Below are 17,003 nucleotides of genomic sequence, written 5' to 3'. Positions count from 1 at the left end.
ACTAGGTGGGTCCCGACTGTCAGGCACATCCTTGCCTGGGAAGATGTAGCTGGTGGGTTCCAGCAGTCAGGAGGCGAAATACGATGGCCCATCTGGTGGGTCCCCGCTGTTAGGTGGAGGAATAATTATTTTGCACGTAATAAGGAGGCACTTCCTTGCTGCGGCCGTGGACCCAGCTGTCAGCCTCTCCACGTACAGTCCACGTCTGATGGAAGCCGTTCTTTGACCACGCCGCGTCGAGAGCACCAGGGCGGTGGACGACAGCGAGGCCTAGGAAGGGGACGACGCGGAGCCGGGGAAGACATGGCAGTGGATGTCCACACGTAGAGGAGTACGAGGGCACTGGTTCGCTGCGGTGTGAGGCTGCCGTCGCCGTAGAGTAACAGGGGGGTGGGTGAGTAGAGGGATGGCCTGGCCAACGGTGGGAGTAGTAGGGTGCGGTGAGGCCTCCGCCGCATCGCAGCCAGCCATGGGAGGCAGGAGCACGAGGCACAACCGGCGGTGGTTTGGGCGGCTCGAGCAAGAAGACCAGAGGTTGAAGAAGCACTACGGCCGTTGGATGGACATCGTACGGTCACTGGAGCTAGAATCGTTCATATTGACTAAGTTGACAAAGCCCTCCGTCCCCGTCAACTTAGTAGGCCCACAAGTCAGCCTGCCACTATACTAGGTCCCAGCTAATTGGAGGAGTATTCATCTTTTTGTGTGTAATAAGGAGGCACTTCCTTGCGTGCGAAGATATAGCTGGTGGGTCCGAGCTGTCAGCGGCGGTAACATTTTTCTCGGGAAATATAGAGGCCCTTCCGATGGGTCCCTGATGTCAGGTGGAGGAATCATTATTTTGCGCGTACAGTCCACGACCGATGGATTTCGTTCGTTGACCAAGTTGACCAGGCCGCGCCGAGAGCACCATGGCGGTGGAAGACGGCGAGGCCTAGGAAGGGAACGACACGGAGCCGGGGAAGACTCGGCAATGGTTGCCCACGCGGTGGGGAGTATGAGGGTTTACTGGTCCAGCTGCCGTCGCCGGAAAATAACAGGAGGTGTTGGTGAGTAGAGGAATGGCCTGGCCAGCAATGAAGTAGGGTGGGGCGGAGCGGCCTGTGCGGCAGCATAGCCGGCCACGGGAGGCGGGAGCAGGCAGTCCCACCAGAGCTGGTTTGGGCGGCTGGAGCAAGAAGATCAGATATTGAAGAAGCAGCACGGCCGTTGGATTAACATCCAACGGTCACTGCTGCTAGAATCGTTTGTGGACTAAGTTGACAAAGCCAAAGTACATGTCAACCTAGTAGACCCACAAGTCAGCCTCCAAATCTGTCCCAAATAGCATACAGACCGAAATTTCTAGCCAGATTCAAATTAATTTTAAATCTTAATATACCTTAATTTAAATTCGATGAAATTTTACCTGCACAAAAACAATGAAATTTAAAATATCAAAATCCAAAAGAAAATAGTATTTTGGAACTAATTGTCTGTTTGTTGTATTTTTTTCATTTTACAGCCCATTTATTATTACTTATAGCCCATTTCCTATTACTTATAGCCCATTTTCTGGGCAAAATGCATCCCTCCTCGTCTTGAAAGATTTCCGGCCCAGCAGGGCATAGAAAAGCAAGTAGGCCTACGTTGGTTATTCTGCAAAAAACAAAATAGCTGGCTAGCAATTTTCAGAAAGGAAAAAACCAAACTGGGCTAGCCATGTGCTAAACATTTAGGACAGTATAACTGAGCCAAATCCCAGCCCTCTCACGTCCTCTTCACATCTGACTGTCCGTTTTAGTGATAGAGGCGTTTCTGGCCACTGGATCTGATGCTTATTATGAGCTCCACCGCACGTGCAAATTTGTGGCCCAACTGTCCTAAAGGGCAGCTGCTCCAGCAGAAAAATTGCACTACTGTGGTTTACTGGGCCTTTTGTGCCGGCCCATTAGGCAAAGACCAAGGGGATCAAACTGAATCGGGCGAAGAGGCGATGGACAGCCGAGGGAATGGCTAGATCCTGCCGCCCCGGCAGATGCGGGGATCGCGCGAGGGAATGGCTCCTCGATCCAGCCGCCGTGAGCGATGCGGGGATCTAGCCGCCGTGGGTAATGCAGGGATTTCTCGATCCAGCTGACACACGCGGATGATTCAGGCCGGCGCTTTGTTTGATTGAAACTGCTCCATCGAGGTTTGAAGGCGCAATCATTCTTCAGTTTCACTTCACACATTCATGGTTGGTAATGTTCCGTCCTTTCCGCTACTTCGGGCTAGAGGTGCGTGCATATATGCTGCCTCTCATTAGCAGTCTTCACTCACACACTTTCCGCTCCGGCAGCAGAACATCCTTCAGCGTGATGCTCGATAGGCTTCCCTGTATTTCTTTTCAGTTAATGTGTGATCTTTCTCCCACCAGGCAATTACCTTGTCCTGATGTCCTGTTATTCTAAAAAAAATACATACAGGTGATGTTCATGCTGGTTGTAGTCGACTGACTTGGTTGGAATTGGTACTGGCATTTTCTTAGTTCGGCTGCTCATAATTACAAATGGCTTGACAGGTAATTACTATCTTTCATGTCTTACCATCCATATTCTTATGCCACACTTTGCTTAGATTGTATGTTCCTATGTTATTCATGCCATGGTGCTAATATGGAACAGGTTATTTACAACAGTATATTAGAATGTTCCAAAAACGTAGCAATGCTATCGTAGAGGGAGGAAAAGCCAAATATCTTCTGCTTCTTCTATCCATAAACGAGCAAAGCCGAACAATCCTGTGGATAATTTCTTTCCTAATTACACAAGCGACATCCAGGGGAAAATCATGTCGCCCATGTTAAATACAGAAAACATGAAATTTCTACACAATCAGGGCCATTGCGTGATGCCACTGGCTGGATACAATTGCCTCACCATTCTTACTCTTGCAGCAAATCCTCCAGCGGTATGGTTCTCGGCTAAGGTTTACCTCCATCCACATTTTTACCTTCATTGTGAATATTCTTTAATGCAATTTCTATCGTGTGCCTATTTGGTGATGCTTCTGTGTAACTCTCTACTTTAGATTTGGCATGGCTAGATCTTTAGAAAGATATACATCTTTGTTGATTATTGAAGGTCAGGTATTTGTCAAATTGGTTCTTTGCCATCCATGGTGTTGTTGTCTGGCTTGGCCATATGTTAATTGGTGAACTTTATAATTATTAATATATACCGATAAATGTTGCAAGTTTATTCATTCAGTGGGATCATGAGGTTAGGACATAGAGTCCTACAGCAAAATATGAAAAAACCTAATTAGAGTGACATAATTATATTTTACAAAGCAAATCACTTCTAGAAAGCTTGTGTGATGAAGCTGTCCCATGATTCTTCATATGTTGTTTCTATCCCATATCAATAAAATATGGATGCTTTGTTTCATACTCTTTAGCTCATTAGTAATTCTTCAAGAAAACACACGCACATAACTACACATTTTATGGATTATTTGGAGTGACACAGTTTCATCACTGCTGTCAATTCACTATATAGTAGTGTCATTTCAGTTAATAATGTGTTAGTCGTTACACTTACATATTTTAAACGGGAGTCTTTCCCCAATTACGTTTCCCTAACAGCATTGTTGAGAGCGTCAGAGAAGGCGTGACCAGTCCTGCCAGTGTAAACTGGCCAGTGCAAGGAGTGTGCTCGCTGTAAACCTCTGTGACCTCCTCAGGATCAATGTCAACCGGGGTATGCTGATCGACTATGTGCCACCCCGCTTCACCATCAGCAGGAACCAATATTCGTCTTAGTCCGGACCTCAACCTTAAGTTATTGTTCCGATGTCATTCAGATTCAGAATGCTTTATGTGACATGTGATATTTTATATTACACAATATACTTGTAGGTTTAGAATAATTATTCCGTATGACCATCACTTTTATGTCTTTTTAACATGATCAGGCTATAGAAGTGGCTAGGATGGCTAGGGCATCAAGTATTATCAGGGTGGACTTGAACCCTGCAAAATATGTACAAGTTACAGTCTATTGTTATCTTCAAAAAGAAAAAAGAATGATTTCTGGTAAATGTTAATGGACACACACTGAACTTCAGCAAAAAAAAGCCAGCTAAGAAATTTGGCTGCACCGTCTTTGTAAACCCAAAGGATCACATTTCAAGCAATAGTTGTGTTAAGTTCTTTTCCTAAGCATACATTAATCCCTTAATTTGTTCATGGGATGCAATATTGTATCAAATGCTCGCAATTGAATTTGCTCCTGGTGCTTGTCGAGATGACAAACAGTGGAGGCAACAGAGTCGTGGATTGCACTTGCCACATCCACGCCATGATATCTGCCTTTGAATGCGTTCATGATGTATGTTCTCTGTACACTTGTAATTTGATCATTGTGAGCATTGATGTGTCTTCTGCTTTATACTGAGTCATGAAGTCTAAGTGCAGGGGTGAGGTGTGCTCAGGCTGGTGGGCGCCCCGTAGAAGGAGGCAGTGTTCAATACCCACCCAATGAACTTCATCAATGAGAAGACCTTCTCAACACTCGCCAATAGCCAGCAGTATTTAGTTACTGTGTACATGAACATTTTGCATAGTAATGGTTTGTAGTTTCTTTGTTTTTTTGTTTGCATGTCAGCTTCTCTGTTAATGTCAATGTTTTCTATTTTTTGAACTGAATATAGGCGTCTCCATTGCGCATTCCAAATCAGTTCTGATGTTCTGTCATCTTTTTTTGCATAAAGCCAACCAAGTCAAAATTTGGTACCTAAAGACGAAGAAGATCTTGACATGCATGATTTTGACAAAAAAATACTAGCCTTCTGCAAATGGCCTTTGGTCTATTATAATGACCATCTTATGCTACAAATTCACAAAAAATCAAAATCCTTTATAGTATATACTACAACTGCTTTAACTTTCAGGTAAAATAATTTTGTACATAAATACATATAGTTAACTTTGAAACAAGATGCCTACACATCGTTGCATCTATACTTTAACATTCAGTATTAAAAAAGACGGGCGCAGCAACACGCACCATTGATGATCTAGTATGAAATAAAAGCCTGGGCTAGACGGGCCACGGGTCCCGCACAACCCAGTTGATACCCTTCTCCGCCCCGAAAAAACAAAATTACTGTGCGCACTGCTGGGTCCTTACTGTCATCCTCACCATGTACAGTCATCTCCTTATTCCTCTTAGTTGTTGACCATGTTAACAACACCGGAGGGCGGCGCCGCAGCGAGCGAACCAAGGCAGAGGACGATGGTGAGGCCTCGGACGGGAACGAACAGGAGCCGGGGCAGATCACAGCCAGCCGTGGGAGGCAGGAGCAGGCGGTCCCACCGGCGCTGGTTTGGCTTTGGCGGCTCGAGGAAGAAGAGACTGAAGAAACGCGACAGACGTTGAATGTCAATCCAATGGTCAAGGTTGGCACAATCGTTTTGTTGACTAAGCGGACACCAAGTAGCATACTTTTTATATATAGGAAGAAAACTGCGAGGAAAATGCATTCGTCTGCTGTCCTCCTCACAGGGAATGTTCGCCACATAAGTGACTAGCACCCTTGGTTTTGAACCGAGAGGTCTTGGGTTTGAGTCCCAGGAACTCTCAATTTTGTCCTCCTTCCTTCCTCGCAAAAAAGGGAAAGAAAATCAAAGACTTGGGAAGGCGTACAGAACAAGCTAGTGTACCAGTAATGAGACGTTGCCGAGTTTTAGAAAAAAGAAAGACGTGCTCCTGTAGCAGGTTCGAATCCAAACCTATACTATGACTATATATGGTGCTATGCTACTCTGCAAGTAATGAAACTGACATATCCAACGTTCGCTTCTCCTCTTCTCTACTTACTCTGCCTAGCATCAGAAGCTCTGGCCGCAGCAACCATGTTCGCTGGCTGCTCGTCCACCTACTATTCAGTAGGCAACAACCAGATATGCGCCAAGTCGCAACCCGTACCATCACCTGTGGGTCTCATCACACCCTCGCCGGCACGCGCACCGCAGCCGATTGCTCACCGCAACCCACTGCCATTGGTGTGGTGCCACTGCTGCAAATCACGCAGCGTCATCCATCGCGTCTCAACCACAATTCGCAACCCTGGCCGAGTCTTCTACAAATGCCCGAAACATGGGGTAATAATATGTTTAAGTGTTGTTCTGCTGCTTTCAGTTGCTGATTTTTTTAATAGTTTGGTTGATGATCTACCAATTTGATTCGTGCAGAAAAGGGAAGATTCGTGTGATTTGTATTTCTGGGAAGTTGCTGATGTGGGGGAATGCAACTACGCTGATTATTTGGTTAGCCGAGGAATCCCAATACCAGCAGGTTGGGGTGTTGGACAAGTAACTGAAGGAACGGCAAAAGAGGAAGATGCAGAGCAGAGGCTTAAAGATGCAGTTCCTCTGATCATGGCCAAGCAACAGCTGCTGAACAGCCTTGACAGCAATGAGGAGATGAAAAAGCTTGTGAAGATAATGGGCAAAATAGATGTGCTTTGTAGGATGATTGTCTCTTTATTTGGAGTGTATGTAGCACTCGTGATGTATTCAGTGGCTACGACATGAGCACTTTGCTGAAACTAGTAATGAATGAAACCTATGTAGCAGGCTGGGCGTAGTGTTGTGAACATCTAATGATTTCTATTAACGGAAATCAGGGGGTATCCCCTTTTGCTCATATAAATAAATAAATAGTGGAGGCCCTGTCGGGTCAGCTTTGTTCTCATTCAAAGACATCGAGCAAATTGCAGTCCGACAGCAAACTATGTCATCAAATTCAAGTTTCACAGCCAAATATGAGTACAACTAAACAACAATGTCATCATGTTTTAGTTGTCATACAATCACCAAACACAAATCAGCATACATAACAAGTGATGTTCTCACAGCAAAATACTAAACAATATGTTCATCAGGTTTCAGTTGTCATATCAAACACAATTTCACATAGTAGATAAAAAAACGTCTTCTGACAGGCAAATATGACATAAGCAATGTAATCATCATCCGCAGCAGCAGCATCAACATCTTCGCCCTGTGTATCAGTCTGAATCGTAATTCCCCATGGTGTCATCTTCTTCTTCGTCCTCAACGTCCTCGAACGTTGGCTTCTTCTTGATCAACTCTTGTATGTCCACAACACGACAGGCAGTCTTTTCGTCGGCGTCATTGACGTGATGGTTCTCAAAGATATTAGGAACATCTGTGCTATCTTGTACATCAGGAGCAGTGTAAGCATCATCTTGTTGTGCAACTTCATTAAACGAATTCCATTGCTCAAACCTTTGCAGTACTCTCCAGTCATCGCTACATGCAAATGTGTCTTCCAAGAAAAATATATGTGTTGCTTGATTTGCCAAAATAAAAGGCTCGTTGGTCTGGTACGCCGCCTTGACATTGATGGATTTGAAATAATCATTAGCTCTGGGTTTTGCGATCCTGGAAAATAGGTTATAGGAACGACAGCACAACAGAACCACACGCCAATGATCCTCGAAACTGGAGATATACTACAACTGAATAATGTCTGTTATGTTAGCATACATTTCAGTTGTCTCTTTTTCATACGTATCCGTGCTCATGATGGCACTGTTTTGTGTCTTCCTGAATTCGTCTCGTGCAAGGGTGTTGTAGCACACATCTCCTACAACGCAAGATTCATAATGTCTTGCCCGAGTATCAGGACCCATTGCTAGTGAGTAAAGGGCATCATCAACTGTCTGCCCATCCTCCCGCATCTTCTTAACCTATGGTTAGAAAATATACAAGCTGATCATCTTATGTACTCAATATATTAAAAAAACTGACAGTGCACTTCAAAAGCTTACATGGTTCTTGAACCATTTTGCAAATCCTGCCATAACCAGTTTGTCAATGTTTCTTGGATTTTGCAGCAGTAACTCCTCTTTGTAGATGCTGCACAACATAGTCATCGCGTCAAACATCTATATATATAAGAATGTGCTGCATGTTTAGTAGATTATGATGTATAAGCTGAAGTACTGCACTTACTTGATATAAGGTAGTATCTCAGGACAGTTATTCAACACATACCAAACCATTTTGTCCAAACCTTTAGGTTTGTCCTCTTGTCGACTCTTCCCTGTGACTCGAACAGAATAATCGAAAACATTGAGCTCGGGATTGTCTTCACCCACCTCTTCGCTAAGCTGATCAGCTGTTTCAATGTATTTTGAGCAAAATGTCAACGCTTCTGTAGCAATGTAGGCCTCTGCAATGGAACCCTCGGGTCTAGCTTCTAACATAGCCCTTGAAAGTGCCTAGCCGCCTTTCAATAGGGTACATCCAGCCATACTGTACTGGACCTCTAAGTAGTGCCTCATCAGGTAGATGAACAGCCAAATGCACCATCACATCAACAAAGGCTGGAGGATATATCTTCTCAAGGTCACATAGGATAGTTGGTATCTTGTCTCTAAGATGCTCCAAAGCATCTATCCTGATATTCCTACTGCAGAGTTCCCTGAAGAATTATCCCAACTCTGCAACTGCTCTGTATAAGTCAGGGCGGCCCAATCCTCTAAGGATAACAGGTAAAACCCTTTGAAGTAGGACGTGGCAGTCATGAGTTTTCAACCCGTGTACCTTGTTTCCATCTGCACTGACTCTCCTTTCAGGGTTGGAAGCAAATCCATGTGGGAATCTCACACGTGACAGGACCTCGCAGAATTCTTTTCTTTTTACCCTGTCCAAGACGTACACAGCTGGTGCCATATCCCGTGGTTTACCTTCATCTTGCACCTGCAAATCCTTTCTGATACCCAGGTGTGTCAAATCAATCCTAGATTTTAAGGAATCTTTCGTCTTGCCTTCAATATTAAGAAGTGTGCCGATAATGCTGTCACATATACTTTTCTCGATGTGCATCACATCAAGATTATGCCTTAGATCCAAATCTTTCCAATACTCCAAGTCCCACAAAGTGGACCTGCGGGTAATCAATAATCTCTCTTCTACCTTGCCACGCTTCCTTTTCCCGCTACCATTACCAGGATGATTTCCTGGTGTAATATGCCTGACCTTCTCTAATTCCACTTGCAGCTCATTGGCGGTGAGCCTCTTTGGTGCATCACGGTTTTCATGCTTTGCATTGAACACATGTCTTCGGTATTTTCTAGGATGCGGCTTGACCTTGGCAAGGAAACGGCGGTGTCCAATGTAACAGATCTTGCTAAGTACTGCATATGACAGCGGATTCCTATCACAGCGAACACATGCATTATAACCATGTGTCGTTCGCCCTGACATAGTGCCCAAAGCCGGATAATCATGGATGCACCAAATTATAACAGCACACAGAAAGAAATCAGCTGGTGGGCTGCTATATAGGTCTCGAGTGAGAACACCCTTCCATAGCTGTTGAAGTTCCTCCACAAGAGGCTCCATGAACAAATTAAAATCCTTTCCAAGACTTTTTGGACCTGGGATGAGCAAGGCCATCATGTAGTTTGATTCTTCGGTGCAGACATTTGGAGGCATGTTGTAAGGGATAACAAGCACTGGCCACATGCTATATGTGGCGCTCTGGTGGCCAAATGGGTTAAATCCATCTGAAGCTAAGCCAAGTCTAATGTTTCTCGGGTCAGCAGCAAACTCTTTGTGTTTATCATTGAAGCTTTTCCACTCACTACCATGAGATGGATGGCTCATTACGTTCTGATCTCTGTACTCCTGGTTTCTAGAATGCCACAGTACATCCTCTCTTGTTTCAGCATCATGAAACAACCTCTGCAATCTTGGTGTAATTGGAAAATATCTCAGAACATTATGAGGAATCCTCTTCACAGCATCGCCATCTTTCCATCTTGATGATTTGCATTTCGGGCATTCACTTAAGTTGGCATAATCCTTCCGGAATAGAACACAATTATTCTTACAAACATGGATCATATCATATCCAATTCCAACTGCACGAAGGAAATTCTTCATTTTACTGTAGGTGTGTGGTAGCTCAGACGCATCTGGGAAAGATTCGCGGAAAGCAGCCAACATCACATCGAATGATCTGTTGGTCATCCGCTCAGATGTCTTCACCTGAAGAAAGGTGACCATAGCTGAGAATACTGACATCTTATTTCCTGGGGTGACAGCAACGTTGCATTGTTCCAACATGCGGGCCCATTGTTTTTCTTCTGCAGGTGAAAGTTCACTGAATGCACAAGCATTTCGTAGCATTGTTTCAATGTTGGTCAAGCTCACTAGCTCTGCCACCACCACCACGTCCTCCTCCTCTTCCACCTGAGCATCAGGCAGATCAAGATGGTGATCTGCTGCTTCCACGTATTCAATAACATTGACGTTCACAGCTTCACCATGATGAACCCACCTAGTATATGTGACCGACATCCCATACAAGTGTAGATGATTTTGCACAGTTGACTGGGGTCTTGTAACTGAATTCATACAACTGCTACATGGGCAGAGCACATCTGATTACGGACCATCGTACTCAGCTCTGATGAAGTTCATGAAGTTTTCAACCCCCTCTACATATGCAGCAGAGAATCTTCGAGCAGAATTTATCCAAGTCATGTCCATTTGTTAGACATACAAATTAGTTCTTCTACTAGATATTACAGGAAAAACATATATTCTTTTTTATGAAGTCCAGAAAAAATACCTAGGTCAATGTCTAAAGCTATGGCAAGATATTTGGACGAGCAGATCTAAGTAACAAAATATATGTAAAGCTAATTCAGCAAAAAGATTTGAGTGCCAAATTATGGCAAGCTGTTTCAGCAGTCAATGAGGCCGAGCACACAACCATCGAACTATCAAAGGCCATCGCAGCAACAAAGATCGAGTATAAAATGGTGTAGACCTATTTCAGCTAACAGATTGGCTACTAGACCATGGCAATCTACGTCACAATAAATATATGGCAGAATATTTTGGCAACTAATCGGCGTTGGCATGCCATCTCAGCTAAGCAGATTGAGTGCAGAACAGGGCAAGGAAGCTTCTTAAGCAGAGCATATTGATAGTTAACTACTTCGGCAAACAGTGAGATTAACAGCGTCTATCAGCTAACATTCAGCGCTACACTGACATGAACGGGGCCTCAGTCTAGAATGCGCGTACCATGGGAGAAGCTGACCACCGTGCGTCTCCACACAAACGTCGCCAGTGGTGGCGGCGCTGACCGCCGTGTGCCTCCACAAGAACGTAGCCAGAGGTGGCGGCGCGGCTAGAGGGTGGCAGTCTACGAGAGCGTACTGTGGGAGCGAGAGGATCGCCGAGCCGCGGCGCCAACATATCGGCGCGGCGGGGAGGGCGTCTTTGGCGGAGCGAATGGAGTGGAGGGGGACAGGGGGGAGGGGGGTTTGGGGAATATTATTGGCTAGTTGGCCGAAGGGCGGTTGAATTGGATTTGGGGGAATTTTTGGGTGTGGGGGGGAGGATTTTCGCGCGGTGGGCGGGAGGAGTTTGGCGCATGGTCGGTTTCTCCAAGTGCAGTCCCACGTGTCAGTGAAGAGGCAAGCCGAAGCGCGTTCCGTTTACGTGAGCCGTGTGCAGGACCGTACGTGTGTGGGGTGCAATGCGACCGTGATAGGAGTGCTGTGAGTGTATCACATTTTTTCCTTTTAAACTAGGTGCTTCGCCCCCTCAAAAAAAATATGTTTCTTCACGCGATCCATCGATACTACTACTAGTAATCCGGTAATCCCGACTAAAACAGCGCGGCCGGGTCTTTTCCAGCGCGATATGCTGGGAGGTTGGCTTAGTTGGGTTTTTTTAGGACAAGTAATGCTACACCTACGTAATCCCAGTTACGTAATTAACGCAATGTGAAACGTGTGAGCTGTTGATTGTAGATTGGGGGGAGGGAGGGGCCCACCACCATGAAAATTAGGGGAGGAGAGAGAGATGCAATTTACGTTAACCCTTTCGTAGGTTCCCGTAGATGTAGAAAGATGTATCCGATCCTGCAATATAGGTTGTCCGATCTATATCTAACGGATAGGAAGGAAACTATGACAATTTACCCGCACTCCTCTCCACATTTGCAGATAAGGCTTTCCCTCGTTCATCCTTTTCTCCCACAAGATCTTGATCTTCCGTGCAACGCACGGGCATCTTGCTAGTACTCCTACAATATGTATATTATTGTGAAAGTTCATATACACCGGCCGAGATTAATGCAAACACGGCAGATTTTCATTACATTTCGAACTTTTATAGGAAAATATGTCTCTGCTTGCACGGTATTCATCCCACAGAAGACACTAGTTGACCGCTTCTTCTTGATACTAGATGTTCCTAGTAACTCGCGATGCACAAGGTTTCTCCTCATATACTATTTCACCTTAGCTAGAGGTCCGTCGCCCCCCTGAATTTCAATTTCTGGCCACTTGAATCCAAATTAACGGAAGCATTCCCCGGCGTAACAGGCGCTAGTACGCCTATTACTCCGGGGAAGCAGCGCCTTGGTGTTTATCTTAGGGGCGTGTGCGGCCTAGAGCTACTGGCGCCCGATCTGGAGGTTGGCCGGGATTAAAGGGATGGCCTGGGGGCGCTGCCAAGCACGGCGGTGGTGTGAGGTCGATGGGAGGGCGGGGTGGTGGAGGCAGGGGTCTGGGCCGGTGGTCGCTGGCGGTTCGAGAAAGATTGTCAACAGTGACTGGCAGGAGGTAGACGAAGGCCATCTGCCCGTTCCTTATAGATCGGATGGTTCATTAAAAAAATCGACTGACCTATTTATTTTCAGTCGACTGTTATCTTAGATATGACCACATGTGGTGGTGTGCTGGAGGAGTACCTGCATTTCCTATGCTCATATATCACAAAATCATATAGAGTAGAATCTAATTTTGTTTGCCATGCAATGTTGTAGAGCTATAATATGTCTCCTATCATTTATTTTTCAGCCACCTGCTATCTGCTACTTTTACAGTGCACTAGTTCTACACACACTTCACCCTTACTCTCACTGTCGTGTTTTTATGCAAGGGTATTTCAGACTCTGCTGCCATGAGAGAAGCCAAAAAGAAAAGAGAGAAGTCGCTCCAGTTTGGTGTGCGGGTAGGCAAGACACGTTTCAGCGCTATAATGGGTGCAGTGTCAGCAGATGGAGACGGTAAACGTAGCTCTGGAGTTGATGACCTCGCTCGCAATGAACCACCATCCCAGGTGCTTTCTTTAACTTCGCGGTGTCATATGTTGTTGCATGTTCCATATGGTTTCTAGCTTGTATTCGAAAGGCCGAAGTCGGTAAGATAAGGAAAGATATTATTTTTACATGAACCACCATCCCGTGAGCACCAGAAGACAAATAGCTAGTCAAGGCACTGGCCGAGCCAGTGACAAGCCCAACAAAGATAGGCATCACCTCGAAGCCAACTAAAAAGCTGCAATGGTGGTGAAGCAGACCGCCTCCCACCAGGCTCTCAGGTCCTAGATGATCATGCTCACCACTCCAGCCGGATGTCTAGCTTGTATTTCTTCCAATTTGGTTAAATTGCATCTGCTTAGCTTACACATTATACCTTTGAATATGACATGCCTTTTTGATTTTGGTACATACTAGTACATCTGTGTATTAACCATGTTCTTACATCAAACTAATGTTCTTGTGTATCCCTCATCAATCACTTATGATGAGGCAGGCAGGCAAGGGGACTACTCCTCATTTAAAGAATGCAGCGTCAGCCTCCCGACATGATTCTCAAGAAACAGAAATGCTTGATGAAGATAGTGAACGTAGCTCTGTAGTTGATTACATCATTTCCCCTACACTAGCATCGCAGGTGCTTGCTCTAACTTGGCAGCGTGATATGTGGTTCCATGTTGCATATGGTGTCTAGATTGTAATTCTTCCAATCTGGTTAAACTGCATGTGCTAGTCTGCTTAGCTTATACATTATACCTATTAATGTGACATGAATTCCTGTATTTAGTACATAGTACATCTATCTATTAAGCATGTCCTTACATAAAACTATTGTTTTTTTATCCCGCATCAATCAACATGATGAGACACCTTTAGTATATGCAGTGCGATATTAGTTGCATCTTTCATATGATTTATAGCATGCGCTGCTTCTAATTTGTTGAAATTCCATTTATGATGGGATGCTTTTAACTTGGCAGAGTCATATTGGTTGCATCTTTCATGTGGTGTCTAGCTTGCATTGCTTCTTATTTGCGGGAATGGTTTCTGCTTAGTTTACACAAACATTTGTGAACATGCCATGTCGTCCTGTTTTTCATACATATTCCATCCTGGTATCATGTGTTTTCCTTACATCAAAGTAGTGATTGTCAGTATCATGCATGAATGAGTTCTGAAGAGAGAATTTTATTGCTTTTTCTTGTCGGTTTTACTTGACAATTCAAAATCAATAAATCAGAAGGAAGTTAGCAAGGCAGCGGATAAAGGTGCTCCTTCCGAACGGAGGGCCTCTAAAGTTTCTACTCCTCCACACCCCCAAGATGATTTCCAAGATAACACATGCATAGACACTCAACAAAGCGGTGTTTATGATGAGCAGCATGTCTCCCCTAGTGCAGCATCACCGGTGCTCCCTCTAACTTGGCACTGTTATATGTGGTTGCATGTTATGTGTGATGTCTAGCTTGTATTGCTTCTAATTTTGTTGAATTCCATCTGCTTACTTTACACATTATACTTGAATAAGACACGTGTTCCTGTTTCTAGAACATATAATATCTGTCTATCACACCATGTTCTTACATCAAATTACTACTGTTGTGTAACCTGCAACAATCACTTATCATAAGACACATTTGACTTCGGAGTGTGATATAGGTTACATCTCACATTCTTTTCTAGCTTGTATTACTAATTTGTTGAAATGGCACTTATGACGAGACAGTTTTAACTTGGTAGAGTGATATTCGTTGCATCTTTCATATGGTGTCTAGCTTTCATTGCTTCTAATTTGTTGAAATGCCTTCTCCTTAGTTTACACATCATAAGCTGTGAATATGCAATGCTGTGAATATGCAATGGCACTAATGACGAGAGACCTCTAACATGGTAGTGTGATGTTGTTTGCATCTTGCATATGATTTATTTCTTGTACTGCTTCACATTTGTTTAAATGCCATTTATGATGAGACACTGTTAACTTGGCGGAGCGATATTTGTAGCATCTTTCATATGGTGTCTACCTTCCATTGCATTGCTTCTAATTTGGTGAAATGTCTTCTTCTTAGTTTACACATCATAGTTCTGGTTATCTCTTCCGTCCTGTTTTTCATACATATTACATCCTCCTATCATGTGGTTGTCTAACATAAAGTTTAGTTCGTCTGCATCACACATCAATTTGTTCTAAAGAACTAAATTGTTATTCGTTTTTCTTGTTGGCTTGACTTAACATGGCATGGAGAAAGAGGCAGAAACACAGAATGGCAGGGAATGAGAAGCGGATGAATCCTGCAGATTCTGCTGGTACTGATGGTGCAATAGAAGGTCAAAGTCCAGCAGAAAATTCTACAAACACGGCATCCCATGCTACACGAGTTGCAAAAAAAGACAAACAGAAAAAATAGCTGCCACCAAACAAGCAGAGACAGCCCTAGTTCTTGCAACACCTACCACAATACTACCAGTTGCACGACGTACTCGTGCGTCAACTGAGCTAGCAGCACGTTCCCAAGCTCCCTTGCCACCTGACACTACTTCCCAAGCACACTTGACACAAGACGAGTTGGCAATATCAGATAAACCTTGTGAGCTTCAACAGCAAGAAGGTAGTTGCTGGAGTCAAATTACAATTGGATGCTTCTTTATATGTAGTCTCACAGTTTGATGTACACTAACACTTCCTATGTTTGTTGTTGGAGTAGCACCTAGGCGCAAGAGGAAACAAACATCAGGGATAATTCTCGATAGGTTAACTAAATCTAGAGGAGGAAGAATGGAGATCTGTTTTGAGGCAGGTTTAAAAAGGCCACGTGATGCTACAGAGTTAGCCAAGTTAGTATCAGATGCAGTGGTTTCTGTTAGGTGTAATGTACGTATCCTCCCAACATGGATTCAGTACAGGAATGACAAAGACAAAACCCAGTTCAACATCTTTCTCGACCATTTATCTGTAAGAATAGTTATGTATGGAAACTAGTAATATCATCTTGCTCTGTCCAATACTTTCTAGGTTGCTGATAATTAGACTCCCATAATTTTCAACAGATGAGGTTCAAGTTGGATAGCCAAGATGATGCAACCAGACAAGCTTACACCCCTGTTTTCAAGTCTGCTCTGTGACAGTATCGGTATAACTTGAGGAAAACTCACTTTGAAGGCAAGGCTAACAGTGCACTTGCCCAAACATCTCCAGTGGAAAATATATCTGATGAAGACTGGAGAGGCCTCGTTAAACACTGGTCTGATCCAAAGTATCAGGTACATTATATATATGTCATCAGATCACATGTTGAATTCCTATTAACGCATGTGCCACACAAATCTATCTTCTTGTAGGTGAACTATTCAAAGAACAAGGCCAACCGTACGAAAGTGAAATTCCAACAGACGACAGGATCTCGTAGCTATATTGCACACTGCGAGGCTCTTGTAATTAGCTACTGTTTCACTCTTTTCGCCGTACCATATTATCAGATCTATATTGACTTGTTCCAAATGCAGAGGAAAGCCCGCAAGGACCAAAAAGTGCCTGAACCAAATGCTGTGGAAATCTTCAAGGACTGTCACACCAGCAAGAAGAAGGGCATGACTACACCAGTCAAAGCCGCTGTTGTAAGTCCTTAATCCCCATGCCTTTTAACTACTACTTACTCGGACTTGTGCCTTGAACTGCATGGTTTGCAGCCAATGTCTATTACTCTTTTCAATTTTAAACACAATTGTCTTAGCGTATCATTGCGCCTTACAAGGTTTAAAAGAGAGGAGTGATGTTCCTTTTATCTTGACCCGTAATCTAGTTCCGTGCTAGACTTGCCCACACAACGTTACAATTGCATGTTTGTCTGTTCTCAGTTATTTTGTGATATGAATGACGTC

This window comes from Triticum aestivum, chromosome 4A, assembly GCF_018294505.1.
Source record: "Triticum aestivum cultivar Chinese Spring chromosome 4A, IWGSC CS RefSeq v2.1, whole genome shotgun sequence".
NCBI lineage: Eukaryota > Viridiplantae > Streptophyta > Magnoliopsida > Poales > Poaceae > Triticum > Triticum aestivum.
This window is presented reverse-complemented; position numbering follows the sequence as displayed.